Below are 18,716 nucleotides of genomic sequence, written 5' to 3'. Positions count from 1 at the left end.
TACCTGTCCCTATAGCGTCGGCCGTCGGGTCCTATTGTAAATTATTATAATAATAGTCCGTCTCGGTATTTTATTATTTCTGTCATAAGTATCTCTGTGGAAATGCAAATGCTGCTTGTAACATCCCAAAAACCAGCTCTACTATTAATTGTACTCGTATAAATAAGTGTATAATATGTACCTACCTACTTATTTATTGTATTCATTTATAGACCTGGATCCCGCGTAATAAAAAAAGTTGATTAACAGCAAGCTGAAAATTTGTTAATAGCTTCACGGTGTCTAGTCGGACAAACTTTGATGTACGGGAATACTGGAACCGGGGAAGTTTTAATTGTGGAACAGGTTAAAAACTTGGAACATCAGACTACCGAAAACGTTCCATGTATTTTGTCGGACAGAACTTCCAATTGATTTGTTACCATTTCATTAAACTCTTATGCAAAAATCAGACTGCGTACCAGTCTACTTTTATTCTCTTAATATTTTTACTTAAAAAAAGTGTACTACAATCATCTCGCTAAACTTAATATAACTGTTTTCGAGATAAACCCATTTTAAATCTGCGATATAACATAATTTTTTGCATAATATTGTAGTTAAATCCGAAAAATCAACTTAAAACCATAATAATAATTGTGCCAATTCTCATTTATGTCATTTATATTTTTGGAGATTTTAATGGTTTATAAGTTATTTTTCGAGTTTAGCGAGACGAATGTAGTATATATTTTTTAAGTAATAATATTAAGAGAATAAAAGTTTTGATTCGAAAAGTATATGTAATGTAGAGTTCCCTCAGCGATGTGATATAATATTATTACAGTATAGCTCCCCGTGCATGACAAGCTTATGGAGGTAGCCCATATAGCCTAGGCTATAATATTATTAAAAAAATCACTTAGATGGGACAATGGCTTTAGGAAATTCGAGACATCAAAAATGGCCCATTTTTAAGGTGGTGCGTTAATTTCTTGGAGAAATGTAATTATAATTTAATGTAAATAATCTAATATCCAATAATTGTAAATTAATATAAGATGTAATATAAGTTCCTTAAAAAATATATTTTTTATTTCCCACAATACATTCTCCACAGGTATAAATATCGTCTCTAGACGTCCACCGAACGTCCTCCCAGGACGTTAGATGGATGATCGGCAGCAATACATTGGACCAAACTGGGACGTCCTATGAAGGCCCAATTGACGTCCACCGAACGTCCCTTCGGACGTTAGGTGGACCTCCATTGGGCGTTTGGCAACGTGGAATTTGGACCAAAATTGGACGTCCTGTTAAGGTCCAATTCACGTCCCCTAAGACGTCCGATTAAGATCCAATTTACTCCGATTAAGGTCCAATTTACGTCCAATTAAGGTCCCATTTACGTCCGATTAAGGTCCAATTTACGTCCGATTAAAGTCCAATTTACGTCCGATTAAGGTTCAATTTACGTCCGATTAAGGTCCAATTTACGTCCGATTAAGGTTCAATTTACGTCCGATTAAGGTCCAATTTACGTCCGATTAGGGTCCAATTTACGTCCCCTAGGACGTCCGATTAAGGTCCAATTTACGTCCGATTAAGATCCAATATATGTCCCCTCGGACATTAGATGGACGTCCAATGGACGTTCGGTAGCGCGACATTTGGACCAAAATAGGACGTATAAAGGACGTTCCTCGGACGAAAACGGACGTCCCTAAAGTCCGTGAAGGACGTCCATTGGACGTCCTTGTGCTATTAGGGTAGGTACCTACCTATAATTCTGGTGATTTTTTAAATCCTCTATTGTTAAGAGAATTTACACCTTTAGCCAAAGTTTTACGATTTTCTAACGGAAATTAACAAGTTATTTTAAATACGCACCAATTATCGATGTTGAAAGGAGTTTTTCAAGTTATAAAAATATTTTGTCTGATCAAAGAATATGTTTCCTCGTAAAGAATTTGGAAAAACACATTGTAGTGAATTATAATCGAAGATATATTTATAGTGATATTGTTGTTTTATTTTAAATAGGTAACTATTGGTAGCAGTTTTTGTAAAAACTGTGAATAAATTGCATATATAAAAAATGATTTTATTTGAAAAATAATAAATAAGATTACTAAATAAGACAGAAAATTTGTGGTTTCCCGAAATGCGCATTTTTTGAATTTTTGTGCATATCTTGCGCATATTTCGTAATTTTTTACCGCATATATATGCGAATATTTCATCAAAATTGATCGCATATAAATCCGCTCCCTAGTCATTGTATTCTGTTGGCTGATTCCAATGATTTGAGCCGCCGTACGACACGTTGGGACCAATGGGAGTGAAGATACGTAACTAATACCTATCAAGAGGTTTACTCAAACTTCTTTTCTGTACTTATACCTACCACTCGGTATAAGTACAAAAAAGAAGTTTGTGTAAACCTTTGCACAACTGTGTAAATACTAAAGAAAAGTCTAAAATATTAAAAAAAAATAGTGGAATCCGTTAATCTGTTCTCGAAAAAATTAGCTATGAAAATGAGCATAATTTTCTATATCCCTAACTTTTGACGAGCAGTTTAGCTTAAATGGGGAAAAGCGGTAAGCTTAGACCAAACACCAGTAGGAGGCATTCAATTAATTGAGGAAAAAAATTAAATGGATAACAATATTCATTTCAGTTATAGAAAAGGCATTGCCCCGCTAGAATGGTTGAAATCACAAGTAACAATTAATAGTCCTACAAAAAAGACAGGCGCTTGAAAGTGATAAGACCATTGAACAATAAGCCTGCGAACTGCCTTTTAAACACATTCTTAAAAATAATCCATAACACAATTAAAAAAAGGTTTGTTAAGAAATTCTTTTATAGACTTCAGAAATTCAACAACTTCTCCTGTTTATGTTTAAAAAACGTACGGAATGCACTAAATGAAAAAAAGAAGAAAAAGATTTATCATACCGTTATACTCTAATATATTCTTACGTTGAATATTTGATGCTTCCCTGTAGAGTATAAAACGGACAGTTGTGTTTTTCCCGTGAGCTGCCTTGTTTAGTCTTCTTTGTCGTTCTATTCGTTAAATCCTATCCTCTCAAGTCACAGCGTCAGAAAGCAGTGGGTATATGCAGTGAACGGGAGGCCTATGTCGAGCAGTGAACGTTGGGGCCCTTTCGCGTTTATCATATGTAGAGAAGTCGCTTGTCAAAAACTGGACGTATGTAATCGTATTCTATTTGTTAAATACTCTCACCTAATATGTCATACCATGTGTGTTAATCCATTTTATTTCTACAATTTTAAAGTGTTATTACATGCCGTCATTTTCATTTGTCTACACCATCTTATTCTGCCAGTTAAATCCCATCATTTCAGACGCTGTACGTCACGATTGAACCAATAGAACCGTAGATACAAGACTAAGGCCCTTTTGACATGATGCTGTAATTGATTTTCATACGTCATTGTATTATATTAGTCAAATCCAGTTATTTTAGGTGCTGTACGCCACGATTGGACCAATAGGAGCGAAGATACGTAAATAAGGCCCTTTTGACATATTGCTGTATTTGATTTTTCTGTGTCATTGTATTCTGTTCATTAAACCCTACCATTTGAGCTGCTGTACGTCACAATTGGACCAATAGGACTAGATATACATAACTAGGGCCCTTTTGACTTGTTGCTGTATTTGATTTTTCTGTGTCATTGTATTTTATTTGTCAAGTCCTATTATTTGAGATGCCGTACGTCACGATTGGTCTTATAGGACCGAAGATACGCGACTAAGGCCCTTTTGACATGAGGTTGTATTTGATTTTTCTCTCATTGTATTCTGTTTGTCAAATCCTATCATTTGAGGTGCTATACATCACGATTGGACCAACAGGACCGAAGATACATAACTAAGGCCCTTTTGACATATTGCTTGTTTGATTTTTCTGTGTCATTGTCTTCTATGATGTCTAAGGCATATCTCTGATATGCCCTATTTTTAAATTGGACTTCGTAAGTCCTAGGTTTTCACCCACAAGCTTTTATTTGACACCTCATTTGTCATTCTACCCGGTATAATGGCGGAGGAGTTATATTGGCGGTCGTACGGACCGACAGAGAGAGTACCCAGCTCAAATATCTCACCTTTAGTACCATCCTTGGATTATAAGCTTTCATTTGACACCTCATTTATTATTATAGCTGGTATAATGATAGAGGAGTTACATTCGCGGTCGGACGGACCCACCGACAGACCGCCTAGGTCAAATATCTCACCTTTAGTACCATCCTTGTATTACCAGCTTACATTTGACACCTTATTTGTCGTTCTACCTGGTATAATGACGGAGAAGTTATATTCGCGGTCGTACGGACCGACAGAAAGATTGTCTAGGCCAAATATCTCACTTTTAGTACCATCCTTGGATTATAAGCTTTCATTTGACACCTTATTTATCATTCTACTTGGTATAAAGACGCAGAAGTTATAGTCGCGGTCGTACGGACCGGCGGAAAGACAGCTTAGGTCAAATCGCTCACCTGTAGTACCATCATTGGATTATCAGCTTTCATTTGACACCTCATTTGTCATTCTACTTGGTATAAAGACGCAGAAGTTATAGTCGCGGTCGTACGGACCGGCGGAAAGACAGCCTAGGTCAAATCGCTCACCTGTAGTACTATCATTGGATTATCAGCTTTCATTTGACACCTCATTTGTCATTCTACCTGGTATAACGACGGAGGGGTTATATGCGCGGTCGTACGGACCGACGGAAAGACAGCCTGGGTCAAATATCTCACCTTTAGTACCATCCTTGGAATATAAGCTTTCATTTGACACCTCATTTGTCATTCTACCTGGTATAATGACGGAGAAGTTATATTCGCGGTCGTACGGACCGACAGAAAGATTGCCTAGGCCAAATATCTCACCTTTAGTACCATCCTTGGATTATAAGCTTTCATTTGACACCTCATTTATCATTCTACCTGGTATAATGATTGAGGAGTTATACTCGCGGTCGGACGGACCGACGGACAGACCATGTAGGTCAAATATCTCACCTTTAGTACCATCCTTGGAATATCAGCCTTCATTTGACACCTCATTTCTCATTCTACATGGTATAATGACGGAGGAGTTATATTCCCGGTCGTACGGACCGTCGGAAAGACAGCCTAGGTCAAATATCTCACCTTTATTACCATCCTTGGAATATAAGCTTTCATTTGACACCTCATTTGTCATTCTACCTGGTATAATGATGGAGGAGTTATATTGGCGGTCGGAGGGACCGGCGCACAGATCGCCTAAGTTAAATATCTCACCTTTAGTACCATCCTCGTATTATAAGCTTTCTTTTGATACCTCATTTGTCATTCTACCTGGTATAATGACGGAGGAGTTATATTCGCGGTCGGAGGGACCGACGGAAAGACAGCCTAGGTCAAATATCTCACCTTTAGTACCATCCTAGGATTATCAGCTTTCATTTGACACCTCATTTGTCATTCTACCTGGTATAATGACGGATAAGTTATATTCGCGGTCGGAGGGACCGAGTCACAGACCGCCTAAGTCAAATATCTCACCTTTAGTACCATCCTTGTATTATAAGCTTTCTTTTGACACCTCATTTGTCATTCTACCTGGTATAATGACGGAGGAGTTATATTTGCGGTCGGAGGGACCGACGGAAAGACAGCCTAGGTCAAATATCTCACCGTTAGTACCATCTTTGGATTATATGCTTTCATTTGACACCTCATTTGTCATTCTACCTGGTATAATGATGGAGGAGTTATATTCGCGGTCGTAAAGACCGACGGACAGACCGCCAAGGTCAAATATCTCACCTTTAGTACCATCCTTGGATTATCAGCTTTCATTTGATACCTCATTTGTCATTCTAGCTGGTATATTGACGGAGGAGTTGTGGTTACAGACAGACGGACAGACGGACGTGGATAATACAAAGTTTTCACATTTTTTCAAAATTGGGTGAAAACAATAAAACATGATGCCAGACTGATTTCTTTATGAAAATAATATATACATTCTCAAATTGTCTATTTTTCGTTGTGAATAATATTGTATTCAACAGTGATGCCAAATTTCTGATGCCAAAATGATTGATAATGAAAGTGGGATATACGTTTTCATGTATATAACGGCAGCGACAAAACGGTAAAACACTGAACTAAATGTATATAATATTTTCACTGTACGATCATTTTGGACTCAAACATTTTATGGAATAAACTTATATAACTTAGTAAGAGGTAAACAAGGAAAGCTGATATATTAAAGTAACATCAAGGAATCAAATCTCTAACTACCGAGCTGATTAGACTTCTGGTAGCAAGTACAGGAATAAAGTTATTAAGGTAGTGTAAAGTGGCATCGATATACAGATGCCACTTTGCAAGACGATGCCAAATCGATGGTAAATGCATAATGTATCGATGCCAAATTGATAGTAGGATGTATATATATATATATATATATATATATATATATATATATATATATTCATATTTATATCATTATTGCTTCCATATTATATACCGTAGCATTGAATGTTGCGTCCTTCGAACTATTACGTCCGAATATTGGACGCAATAAAACCATCCTGATTTTATGGACTTCCCACTACTTCTATTTAAAAATGGCGCCTTAGTTAAATGCAGATTTCTATATTTAACCATAGCCCAAAACGTCATGCCGCTCTCTAGTTAGATTTCTGAGATATTAAACTTCTCCTAAAAATCGTGAGACGCAATAATATTCTAAACTTGTAACCAAATGAATAATGTTAGTTCAGCGAGTTGACGAAAGTGGCGCGGTTATAATATACATATTTACCGTATATTTCGTTTCCTTTAGAACATTATTGCGTCAAAATAGGAGATATGACAACGTTGCCCAGAGTATCTATTTTTAGAACATAACAGAATCTTTCGACCTTGGCTAGTTTGTTTTCGGCGGTTTGTTTCTCGTTGATTTTAATATATCAACTTGTTCGTCCTGTTGCTTATTGCGTCGTATATTTATTGTGTTCTTTTAATCCTCAAACAAATAGGTAAGTGAATTTCTATGTTAATATTTTTATTAGAAGGGAAAATTTTTTAATTATTTTTTCTTTTTGATTTCGAGATTTATTAGCCTATGCACTAAAAGAGTAAAATATATTAAAAATATTTTTGATAATATTTCTCAATTCAGTACTTACTTAATCAGTTAAAGAAGTTAAATGCACAACTTTGTTAAGTACATTTTTAAAGAAATCAGTTACTGTTTTCATTTATTGGATAAATTGAAATAAACTTACTAGCACAGCATTAAATTAAAAAGTAATTTTTTGTAATTTAAAAAAAAATGGTAAATATTCAAATATTTGGACGTCATTGCAATCATTTTTGTGACCACTTGTTTTAAGTTTCAATAATTGTAAAAATAGGTACATATATCATTTCAAAGGAATAATGTACTCTTACTAAAAATAAATCCATTTACTCACGGTTTTTGCTCCAAATTTTAAACAACCGTTTATATTGACATGAAATTTGGCAAACACATAGCTAACAAGGCTAAGAAAGAAAGTGATATTGTGCCGATGTGTGCTTTTGCCCTAGGGATGAGTTTCACTCCTTCTCGGGGGTGAAAAAACATGCTTTAAAAAAAAGGCCGGTGATGGATAAATTGATTATTTTTAAGCAACTACTTTTGTTCTATAGCCTTTTTCACAAGTTAATATTTTTCGAGTTATTTGCGAGTGAATATGTTCATTTTTCAACAAAAAAAAACATGTTTTTAGATGGTTTTTCGCAGATAACTCAAAAAGTGAATATTTTATCGGAAAAAAATACTTTTAGCAGAAATACAGCTTATACAAAGTGAAAAAACGGTGTATGTATGGGGCCTCTAGACCCAGCATAAGCAGTTTTGTAGCCAATGAAAAATAGTTTCATATTCGTCAAATTCCAAATCAATATTTCAACGTGAAATAATAAAAAAATGGAGAAACTTTTGAGGAAAAGTTTAAAAGTAGCTTTATTTTCGTTTTTTTTTAAGTTTCTAACATCAAAAGTAAGCAAGTTACGCTCAAAATAAAGTTAGTCCGTCTTTTTTGAAAAAAAAACAATGGGATAACCACCCCGTAATTAGGATCTCAAAGAAAATTAATCGTCACCGCTTCACAAGTTGCTTTACTTATGTATTATTTTGATGATCTCTAAGTTTCATCGGTTCAAAGTGTTTATCTTTGAAAAAATTGGAAATAAAGTAAAATTTTCTTAATTTTTAATTTTGACAAAAACATGTTTTTTTTTTTAAAATAAGTTACAAATTATTATTGATAGGCACCAAAAACCTCAAAGAACAAAAATTTGTAAGCTTTGCTTTTTTGAATACTTTTTTTTTGAGATTCAGTAAGACAAAAATGGATTCAGATATGGCTGTTTAAAATTATTTGCATACACTCGTGATTAGTGATTCGTTCAAGCCCTCTCTACTACAGCTCTTTTAAAAATAAGCACATTGAACCGATGAACTAACAGACCATATAAACAATACGTGCACGAGTAAAGGAACTTGTGAAGCGGTAACGATTAATTTTATTTTAGATGCTAATTATGGGGTGATTTTCACAATTTTTTTTTATAAAAAAAGTTACCAACTTTATTTTGAGCGTAACTTGCTTACGGTTGATGCTAGAAACTCATTTATAAACAGAAATAAAGATTTTTTTAACACTTTACAAAAGTTGTAATGAGTTTTCCTCAGAAACCTTTTTAATTTTTGGATATTTCAGGTTGAAATATTCGTTTTGGAATTTGACGAATATCCTATTTTTCATTAGCTAGAACTCGGCTTCTGCTGGGTCTAGAGACCTCATACATACATCATTTTTTTCTCCTTTCTATAGAACCTAAGTTGTTTATAATTAGTCAGTTTCATTTCCGGATTTATTTTGAACGTATATTTTTTCACCCTCGAGAAGGGGTGAAACTCACCCCCAGGTCAAAAGCACACCAAATTGCATGTCAATCTTTTCAATCAAGCTCTTTTTCTTAGCGATGTAGAATATATTTATGCACTATTTACCTTTTAAAGTACAAAGATATTTATTTAGTAGATAACTTATACTGAACAAAATTATTTGGCGGATTGCGCGAATAAAGCTCGTATATACTTTAATTCTATATTTTCTATTATAGGAGACCGATTCAGATAACAGCAGTGCTACAAACTTAAGTCAAAAAAATCTCAGGATTCTCACAGAAACTTGTACCGACCACCAGTTAATCCATGAAGTGAAAGATGTTTCAGCCCTCGAGTCAACGATAACTGGGGTACAAGAACATATACACAATTACAATAAACAAAAATGTAGAAATACAGGTAATCTCGAACACCCTTACAAAAGAAAACCAGATTATTGTTACTACTGTGAAACGGAAGTTCTTAATTTTGGTCGCCATATTATAAGGAACCATTCAATGGAAGTCGATGTGGCTGAAATTATCTCCAAACCAATCAAATCATGTTAAAGAAGAAGTCTATTTGATAAACTCTAGGAAATTTTTTAACTGATGGTGGAAACTGTTTCAAGGCTGTTAGACAGACTTATGTACCAGATCGGGTTCTCATTCATTGTGACAATTGTTTAGGATTTCTCTTCCAAACTATTATACCGACATAGAAAAAAATGTGGAAATAGAAGCAATCAAGAGAAGGCACAATTTGCTAGCCAATCAAAAATGTGTCCCAACATTAAAATTGATCATCGACTAAAAGAAGAAATGTTTCTCAGGATGAGAGCGGACAGGATTTCAATGGAAGCCAAGAACGACTTTCTAATTCGTCCATTTGGAACCCGTTGTTTGAAGACGCACAGAGAAAAGCATTTTGTAGCAGTTACATCACGCAAAATGAGGGAATTGTCAAAAATATTTAAAGAAAGGAGAAAAATAGACCCATCTATATCCACTATGTTTTCAGCATTGCGACCAAAGTATTTGATGCCTTTGTTGAAACCACAAAGCGAATAGCTTGTTATGATCCTGAAAAAGACTTGTCTCCAAATGTTGCCATGAATATATGCCATGAGATCACTCAAACAATGTTGCGATTTTGCAATCACTTTTGCCTATAAGAAACAAACTGCATACTTATCTGTTTCAACTGCTACAATTGAGGCATAGCTTAAAACTTTAATTCATCTATTTGAGGCAAACTGGAGTATTGAGACCTCAACCCAAGCAGCTAATAATTTAAATCTTAACAAATGGAATAAGGTTACAATAGTTCCACTAGCGAATGGTCTAAAATTGCTAAGATCCCATTTAGTTAAACTTGCTGACGATGCAACGAAAATTCTGCAGAATTATTTGTGACACTACAGTTGAAAATGCACCGCAAAAGACTAACTCCAAAAATGTACTAAAATTAGAAGATATTAAAGCGTTTAACAATCTCATTGAATCTGTGTACTGTAGAATAATTTTGATAAACAGAAAACGTTCTGGAGAATTACAGAGAATGTCCTTTTACACTTATGTTAACTCTATCGGAAATCAAAAATATGAAGAGTTTCAAAAAGCAGTTTCACCTTCTGAAAAAAAAACTATTAAGTTCAATGAAGACAGTAGCCATTAGAGGTAAGAGGGGCAGGGGTGTTCCAGTTTTGTTCAACCCCGAGGTACAAAATCATATCGATACTTTGCTTGCGGTTAGAAATGAATTTGTACCAAGGGATAATCCTTACCTATTTGCTCCTGTTAAATCTTCTTCACATTTAATCAGTTACAAAATATTAGGAGAGCACGCAAAATTATCCGTTGCGAAAGATCCTACTTATATAACATCGGCTCGTTTGCGTAAGCATCTGGCAACTTTATCACAATTATTAAATTTATCTGATGGAGAGATTGAACAATTAGCTACTTTCATGGGATACAGACAGAACTACAGAAGTTCCTACAGACTGCCAGATGATATTTAACAAACTACTAAAATAGCGAAACTGTTGATGGTAATGGAGAAGGGAACAGCCAACAAATTCAAAGGAAAATCTTTAGATGAAGTAGAAATTGATATGGACAAAAATCTTTTGGAAGATAACTTTTCTGAAAGCGATGTTGATGGTGACGATGAGTTAAAGTGTTTGCTACATGATGATAGTGAACCATCAACTAGTCAAATACGCCAGTCAATGGGAGCAAGAATAGGATATTACCTCCAAATTCTATCCTACTGCATGGATTTTAATGAAATTTTGGGCCTAGCTTCTACTTATCTCCTAATTCAAAGTCTACCCTATACCGATGTGTGCTTTTATCTTGGAGGTGGTTCCCATCCCTTCTTAAGGGTGGAAAATTTTTTGGTTAAAATTACCACGGAATTCGCTAGAGAACCTAATTCTAAGCAAAAACTGTTCCATAATTTTTTTTTGAAAACTCGATACTTTTTGAGATATTCGTGGTTGAAAACCCTTTTCGAACGGTTTTTTGCGAATACCTTAAAAACTATGCATCTAACTAAGAAAACTATATTAAACATTTTTGTAGGTTATAAAAAAACAAAGAGAGACTTGCCTTATTAAATCTTCCAGTTATACAAAAAAGAGATATGGTAGGTGAAAATATTTTGTTTTTTGGCACATTCTCAAATTGGTGTATTCAACTTGAAATAACAGAAAAACGGTCGATTTTAGGTGTATAATGCTACTAATATCTTTTGAGGTGCTTGAAAAGACCTTTACAATGAGCTATATTAAAGGTCCATTAAATTAAAACTGAGCGAGATATGATGCAAACAAAATTGATAACCAATGTATTTTTAGAAAAAATGAGAAGTAATGTTAACCCACATCCACCAAAATGTAAATGCATAATTTTCCCTCCAAAATACCTTTTATCCTAGTGTTATTTCTATGTTCAAAAAGTTGGACGGGTTTAAAATGAATGGTTTTTTAAAAAACAAAGATCAAATTTTAGAGCGCATTTTTAAATTTTCTTAAAAATTTTCCTTTTTCTCCATGTAACTTGAAAATGATAAGAGATAGAGTAATGAAAAATAAAAAGGAAATTTTTATCTGAAAAATCCCTACATTTTTGTGTAATATCTTTCTTTCGTATCTCTTATCTTTTTCGAGTTACATGGAGGAAAAGGAAGATTTCTAAGAAAATTTAAAAATGCGCTCTATAATTTGATCTTATTTTTTTCAAAAACCATTCACTTTAATCTAGTCCAATTTTTTAAACATAGAAATAACACTATAATAAAAAGTATTGTAGAAGAAAAACGATGTAGGTATTTAAATTCTGATGGATGAGGGGTTAAATATACTTCTCATTACTTCTTAAAATACATTAGTCATCAATTTTTTGCAGAATATCTCGCTTAGTTTGCATGTAATCGACAATTAGTATTGCTCATTTTAAAGGTCTTTTCAAGCACTACAAAAGTTATTAGTATCATTATACACCTAAAATCGACAGTTTCTCTCTTATTTCAAGTTGAATACACCGATTTGAGCATGCAGCAAAAAAACCAACTCTTCTTACCTACCATATCCCTATTTGTATTTTAACTAGAAGATTTATGAAGGGACGAATCTCTTTGTTTTTTATAACCTACAGAAATATGTTATATAGTTTTTTTATTAGATGCATAGTTTTTAATTTATTCGCAAAAATTCGTACGAAAAAATACGAATTCGTACGAATAACTCAAAAAGTATTGAGTTTTAAAAAAATAATTATAGAACAGTTTTGCTTAAAATTATGTTCTCTAGCCTCTTCCGTGGCTATTTTAACCAAAACATTTTTCACCCTCGAGAAGGGGTGAGAACCACCCCCAAGATAAAAGATCACATCGGCATAGGGTAGACTTTGTTTCTTGAGCTATTCCCTACTTACTGTAAAAATATCAAGTAAATCGATGTAGTAGGATGGAATTCGGAGCCAAATACCCTCATTGACTGCCCTAAAAGTGAGAATACCATTTTTACAACGAAAAAAAAAAATAAAACATTCAAAAATAAGACTGCGCGAAAACTAGTTCCATGGACAGAAAGACAAAAGTCTGTCACTCTAAACTTTTTCAAGAATCATATCAAATCTAGAAGGCCTCCAAAAAAAGGGAAGTGTGAAGAACTAAAGAATAAATTTCCTGAGCTATTGAACAAAATAACTGGTTAAAGATTAAAGTATTCATACAAAATTCATATTGCAATAATAAAAATTAACGCATGTTTTTTTATTAAATTTTGGGTTTTACATTACTCTAAGAATGATTGTTTATATTTAAAAGAATAAAATTTTGTATTTTAAATGATTGTTGTTTTTATCAAGGAATAAAAACTAGAAAATTTTTATTATCGTTTTATTAATACTCCTATTAAATAAATACCAATTTAAAATAAAATAAAATTATTATTATCATTCATGAGGATCTATTTTAAATGCATTGAGTAACCAAAGTTAAAAAGTCCATTTAAAACATCTATAATTGGTTTCCCTTGTAGGAATCTAAATTTAGCTGATGAATGAGAACAGGTGTTCGAACTTTTTGTAGTAAGTAAGTATGGCAACACTGTAATGACGCAATAATATACAATATACACTAAATTGGAGCTAATAAAGTGGGGTACCGAAAGGAGTTAGCAACATTTGCAAATTGAATGAAAATTTGAATTTAAAAAAAATATTTTATTAAAACCAAAATTAGCAGCCCTTATTAATAAACAGTTTATAACAAGTATTCACTATCGAATCGAACGTAACTCATCGCTATCAAGGAGACGCAAGAAGGTGCAAGTACGAAAAGACGCAACATTGTTGGAAAGATGTATATATATATATATATATATATATATATATATATATATATATATATATATATATATATATATATATATATATATATATATATATATAGATATTGTCATGATTTTAAATAGTTATTATGATTTTTAAGATACCCAAACCATAGAATAGTTAAAATAATAGATAATTTAGTAATTTTAGTAAAGCCCAAAGTATATGGATAATCAATTTTATTATTGCCACTTTTGAGGGGTATCGTTGATTGGAAGGTTGAGAAGAATAAGAATTATAAAAAGAACTAAAGTTATGAGAGCACTTAGTAATAATTAAATAGTTATAAGATGATTTTATTTAAGAGTATAAAAGTAGAATTACATAAGAAATCAAAATAGGTAATCCTATATCAAAGATGATATTTGAATGGCATATAAATTAGAAATTTGTTACTAGAACCTATAATAATTTGAATTTTGAGTTTTACCAGAGAATTACTTCTAGTTGTATCACACAATAGCCTTATTTATTCGTAAGAATCATCAAAAGGCTCCATTTTTCCAAAACTTACTTCAAAAGGAACTTCGTTAAGGTGATACGTCTTGCATTACTTAGCTGCATGTGTGAATTTATGAAAATATGTTGAAATAGACATCAATCTAAAATTTGAGAACAATAGTTAGTTCGATATTAATATTATTAGTATAAATTTTAACAAAAATGTGGAAAACAGTTCAATAGAATCATAGCTTTGACAAGTGTTGAAACTTTAGGTAAAATTTAACGTATAAGAATGATCTTTTGAGGAAATGGCTTATGCATATTCAATTGCTGATTTATTTTGTGTAAATTGAAAGTTATTTCAATCCTTTGTTTGTAGTAATTGTGTAAATATTTGAATTTTAATATGTGAGTGTAAGTGTTAAAGAAACTAAAAATGAAGTGTCGGACGTTGAAGTGAACCCTAATAGAACTTTAATAAGGGCACCTAGGAAGAAAGACATTATATCCAAATAAACTAGAAAGTTTAACCTATTCAATTCCCAGATTAGATTATACCCAAATATTAGAATAGAATCACAATTTGGGTTCATATTTCCAAAATTTTCATCAAAATTATCATTTTGATGAAATGTCAAATTTATTGGAATTTTTTGATTGGTGAATTCAAATTTTCATAGCAAGGATTGTTATTAATAATTAATTTCCATTGGCTGTGAAGGGACGCCAAGCCAAAAAGAATCCATTTTGGAGAAGGTTCCAGACCTTTGAACAGGCAACAGCTTGTTGCAAGTAGCTCCGCAAATTTTGGAAAAAAATGCGGTAAATCGTAAAAATTAAGTTCAAAAACTTTTATTCTACTAACCTGTATAAATAATCTTCATAGTGAAGCAAAATTTTTCAAAAATGACACTCAATTTAATAAGAAAAGTGAAGAAGTGTTCTGCATATGCCGGTAACTACCATAGAATTTAGAACAAAAGACGGTGAAGGAGAATGGATTGGTTTCTTCTTGGATCTGAAGAGACTTCATAGCAGCATTCGTTGGTTTATCTTCATATTACATCGTGAAAGGTTGTACTGAACAGTTTTTTTAATCGATCATGATCAAAATCAATGTTTTTCATTTTCTAGCTTTAGTATAACAAATTTTGAATATTCAAGATAATTTTGGGTTATCTTAGACTTAGTTTTTTTTTGTCAAATACTCTAATTTATTTCATAGTTAAATTCATTGCATCGTATTTCTTTATTCAGATTTTCGACGAGATAACCTAAAATAAATAATTTAGAATATTTCAAGTTGATATCATATTGATCTGATCTATATTATTGTATAATTACCTTGTATTTTTGATGTTGCATAACAAAGCCTTTTATTTTCCAATATATTTTCTAGATTTGATTACAAATTCGACAGTATTTTGTTTTTCTTTATCCACCATTTTGTATAACTTTATTTTTTGTGTCGTTTTGTTCAATTGATATTTCAGAAATCTTTTTCTCACACCTCCACAGATAGGAGATTTCATGCAGGTTTTTACATTAAATCTGAGCTAGTTAGGTAAGTGATTAATAGATCAATTATAAATCAATAAATAGATATTAAAATTAAATAATCAATATTTTAAAATTAAAATAAAATAATATAAATAAATACAAATTAAATAGTAAAATTAAATAAAAATAAAATAATAATAAAAATATCAATAATAATTAATTAAATAAATTAATTATAAATAAATAAATAAATTAAATACAATAAAAATATATAATAATTGGAACAACCAACGTGGGACGATAAGATAAATATAGGGCAAAATTTTCACATATTAAATAATCAATATTAAAATTTTGAGTCTGATATATTATACAAAATGGCAGATGGACGTAGATCTGTTTCGAAGACGACAAAGGAAGAAGAGGAACAGAAACAAGAAAAGTCTGACCTTGAAAAATTCATGGAGTTAATATTAACAAAAATGGAAGAAAATAATGGTAAAATAGAAAGAAAATTAATTCACTTGGATGAAAACAACAAGAAAATGGGAAGAAAATTAGATGAAAATAGTCAAAAGTTAGATGAGACTAGTAAAAAAGCAGAAGAAAATAATAAATCATTAGAGCAAAAATTAGTAGAAAATAGTAAAAAAGTAGAACAAAAATTAGAAGAAAATAGTCAAAGGGTAGAAGAAAAATTAGTAGAAAATAGTCAAAAAACAGAAGAAAATAATCAATCATTAGAACAAAGACTGGGGGAAAAATTAGAAACAACATTAATGAAGATGGAAGACAAGTTGGAAGAAAATAACAGAAAAGCAGAAGAAAATAGTCAGAGGTTGGAAAAGAAATTAGAAGAAAACATTAAAAGAATAGAAGAACAAATGGAACAGAGAGTAAATAAGAGTATTGGAGAAGTGAAAGTTGTACGGAGAGATCATGAGTAAACATGAAAATTTAGAAACTAAATTAACTGTTGAAAATCAGGAGATAAAAACACAAATACAACAGCATAAAGAAAGAATAAATATAGTAGAAGAAGATATAGAAAAGGAAGCAGAGTGGACGAACAGAAGATTTAACATGGTAGATGAAAATATAAATCAAATCAAGAAAGATCAGAAAACATCAAAGGAGAAGGAGGATCAATTGGAGAATAAATTAAAGTTTGAAGTAAAAGAAGTTAAGCAAGAGATAGAAAAGATGGAGAAGAAGATTAGGAATACAACAAAAGGAACAATAGTCCATACTATAGAAACATCGGAGAACAGAATCTATTTTAATGGGGACTATAAATCTCAACATCCTGTACCATTTATTCGTATACTCACAACCAAATATTTGCAATACAATGACTTCCACGAATTTCGTGAAGTCATTAGAAATCAGCTGAAGGGTGAAGCGTTGATTTGGTATACGAATGTGGAGAATGAAATCCAAGATTTTGATAGTTTTAAAATGAAGTTTTTGGAATTTTTCTGGGGACAGTCCAGACAACAAGTTGTAAGAGCAGAATTGTTTGGAGGAAGATATAACTCCAACTCTAGAACAAGCATGCATCTATATGCTATGAGGTTATATAGTGCTGCCCAGTATCTGGATGGAAAACTAACAGAGAAGGAACTGGTGAACCACATAGTAGTTCATTTTGAAAGTCAGATAGAGAATATCCGACTAAATTTCCATTTTACCGACTTCAACATGCTCTGCAATTTTCTTATTGAAAAGGAAAAAGCTTTTCAAATTTACAGATCTAGAAATAATAATAATGGCAATTTTCAAAATTTTATTGATAATAATAATTATAATGACAACAGAAATGATAATAATAATAACAATAATCAAAATTGGAATAATAAAAATAACAATAATAATAACAATAATTATAATAATCAAAACAGAAGTCAAAATAATAGATCAAATAACAATTACAATAATAATAGAAATAATAATGGACGTGGAGGTTATAATAATTATAACCAAAATAATAATAATAATAGGGGATATAATAATTACAGAGACAATAATTATAGAAATAATGGTTATAGAAATAACTATAATAATAATAATGACAATTTTTACAATAATAATGATAATAATGGTGATAGCAGACGATCACCAAGACGAGACATGGGTAGTTCGGGTTCGAATCAGCCTTCCAACAACAATAGTAGAAATAGTGATAATAGGGCACAATTTAGTGTAAATAATGTAGTCATGGATGGTGAAATTTCTGATCAACCATCAACGTCATCAGGTGTTCAAATGGAGTCATTTGAACAGAATTTTGTAGATCGCACCTGCTAGGCAATATAGCAACCAAACTGTACGAGCATCATAGGGAATTTTTGGACATGGGAGCAAATGTTGTATCTAAAAAGTTCAGGGGATTAATTTTTATTAAAGTTCAATTTTGTGGTAAATATTTTAAAGTTTTATTGGATACAGGGTCAGAGATTTCATTAATTAGTCAAGATGTCATTAAAAATTTGAATTTAGAAGATTCATGTTTTAAAATTCCAAAGTTAAGTTTAGTAGGTGCAAATAATAAAACGATTACACATGTTAATAAAAGTATTGTTGGTCATATTAAATTAATTAAAAAAGATTATATTCTACAACTGATTGTCATTGATAAGATGAAACATGATATTATGATTGAATCGGATATGTTAGACAAAATGGGTATGGTAATCAATTATGAGAAAGGTTTGGTACAAGTAGAGGAGGAGTGTGTGAAATTTGAAGAAGAATTATGTCCAGAAAAGGGCAAGGAATTGATGAACATGAGGAGAATGTATATGGAGGATAATGAAATATTTAATGAATTTAGTCCAGAAAAGGGCAATGAATTGATAAATAATGATTATATTGATATTAATAATGTATTATATGAAGATGTTGAT

General features: G+C 31.9%; 1 protein-coding gene across 3 annotated transcripts in view; it reads right to left on the bottom strand.

Moving 5' to 3' along the window:
• The window catches only part of LOC114347035 (227 kDa spindle- and centromere-associated protein-like), a 1,075,867-nt gene that overhangs the window by 891,067 nt on the left and 166,084 nt on the right, over positions 1–18,716 (bottom strand). The gene's annotated exons all lie outside the window — the stretch shown is intronic.

Source organism: Diabrotica virgifera, chromosome 1 (genome assembly GCF_917563875.1).
Source record: "Diabrotica virgifera virgifera chromosome 1, PGI_DIABVI_V3a".
In the NCBI taxonomy this organism is placed as follows: domain Eukaryota; kingdom Metazoa; phylum Arthropoda; class Insecta; order Coleoptera; family Chrysomelidae; genus Diabrotica; species Diabrotica virgifera.
The sequence above is the reverse complement of the archived record's forward strand: the minus strand, read 5'-3'. Positions and strand labels throughout refer to the sequence as shown.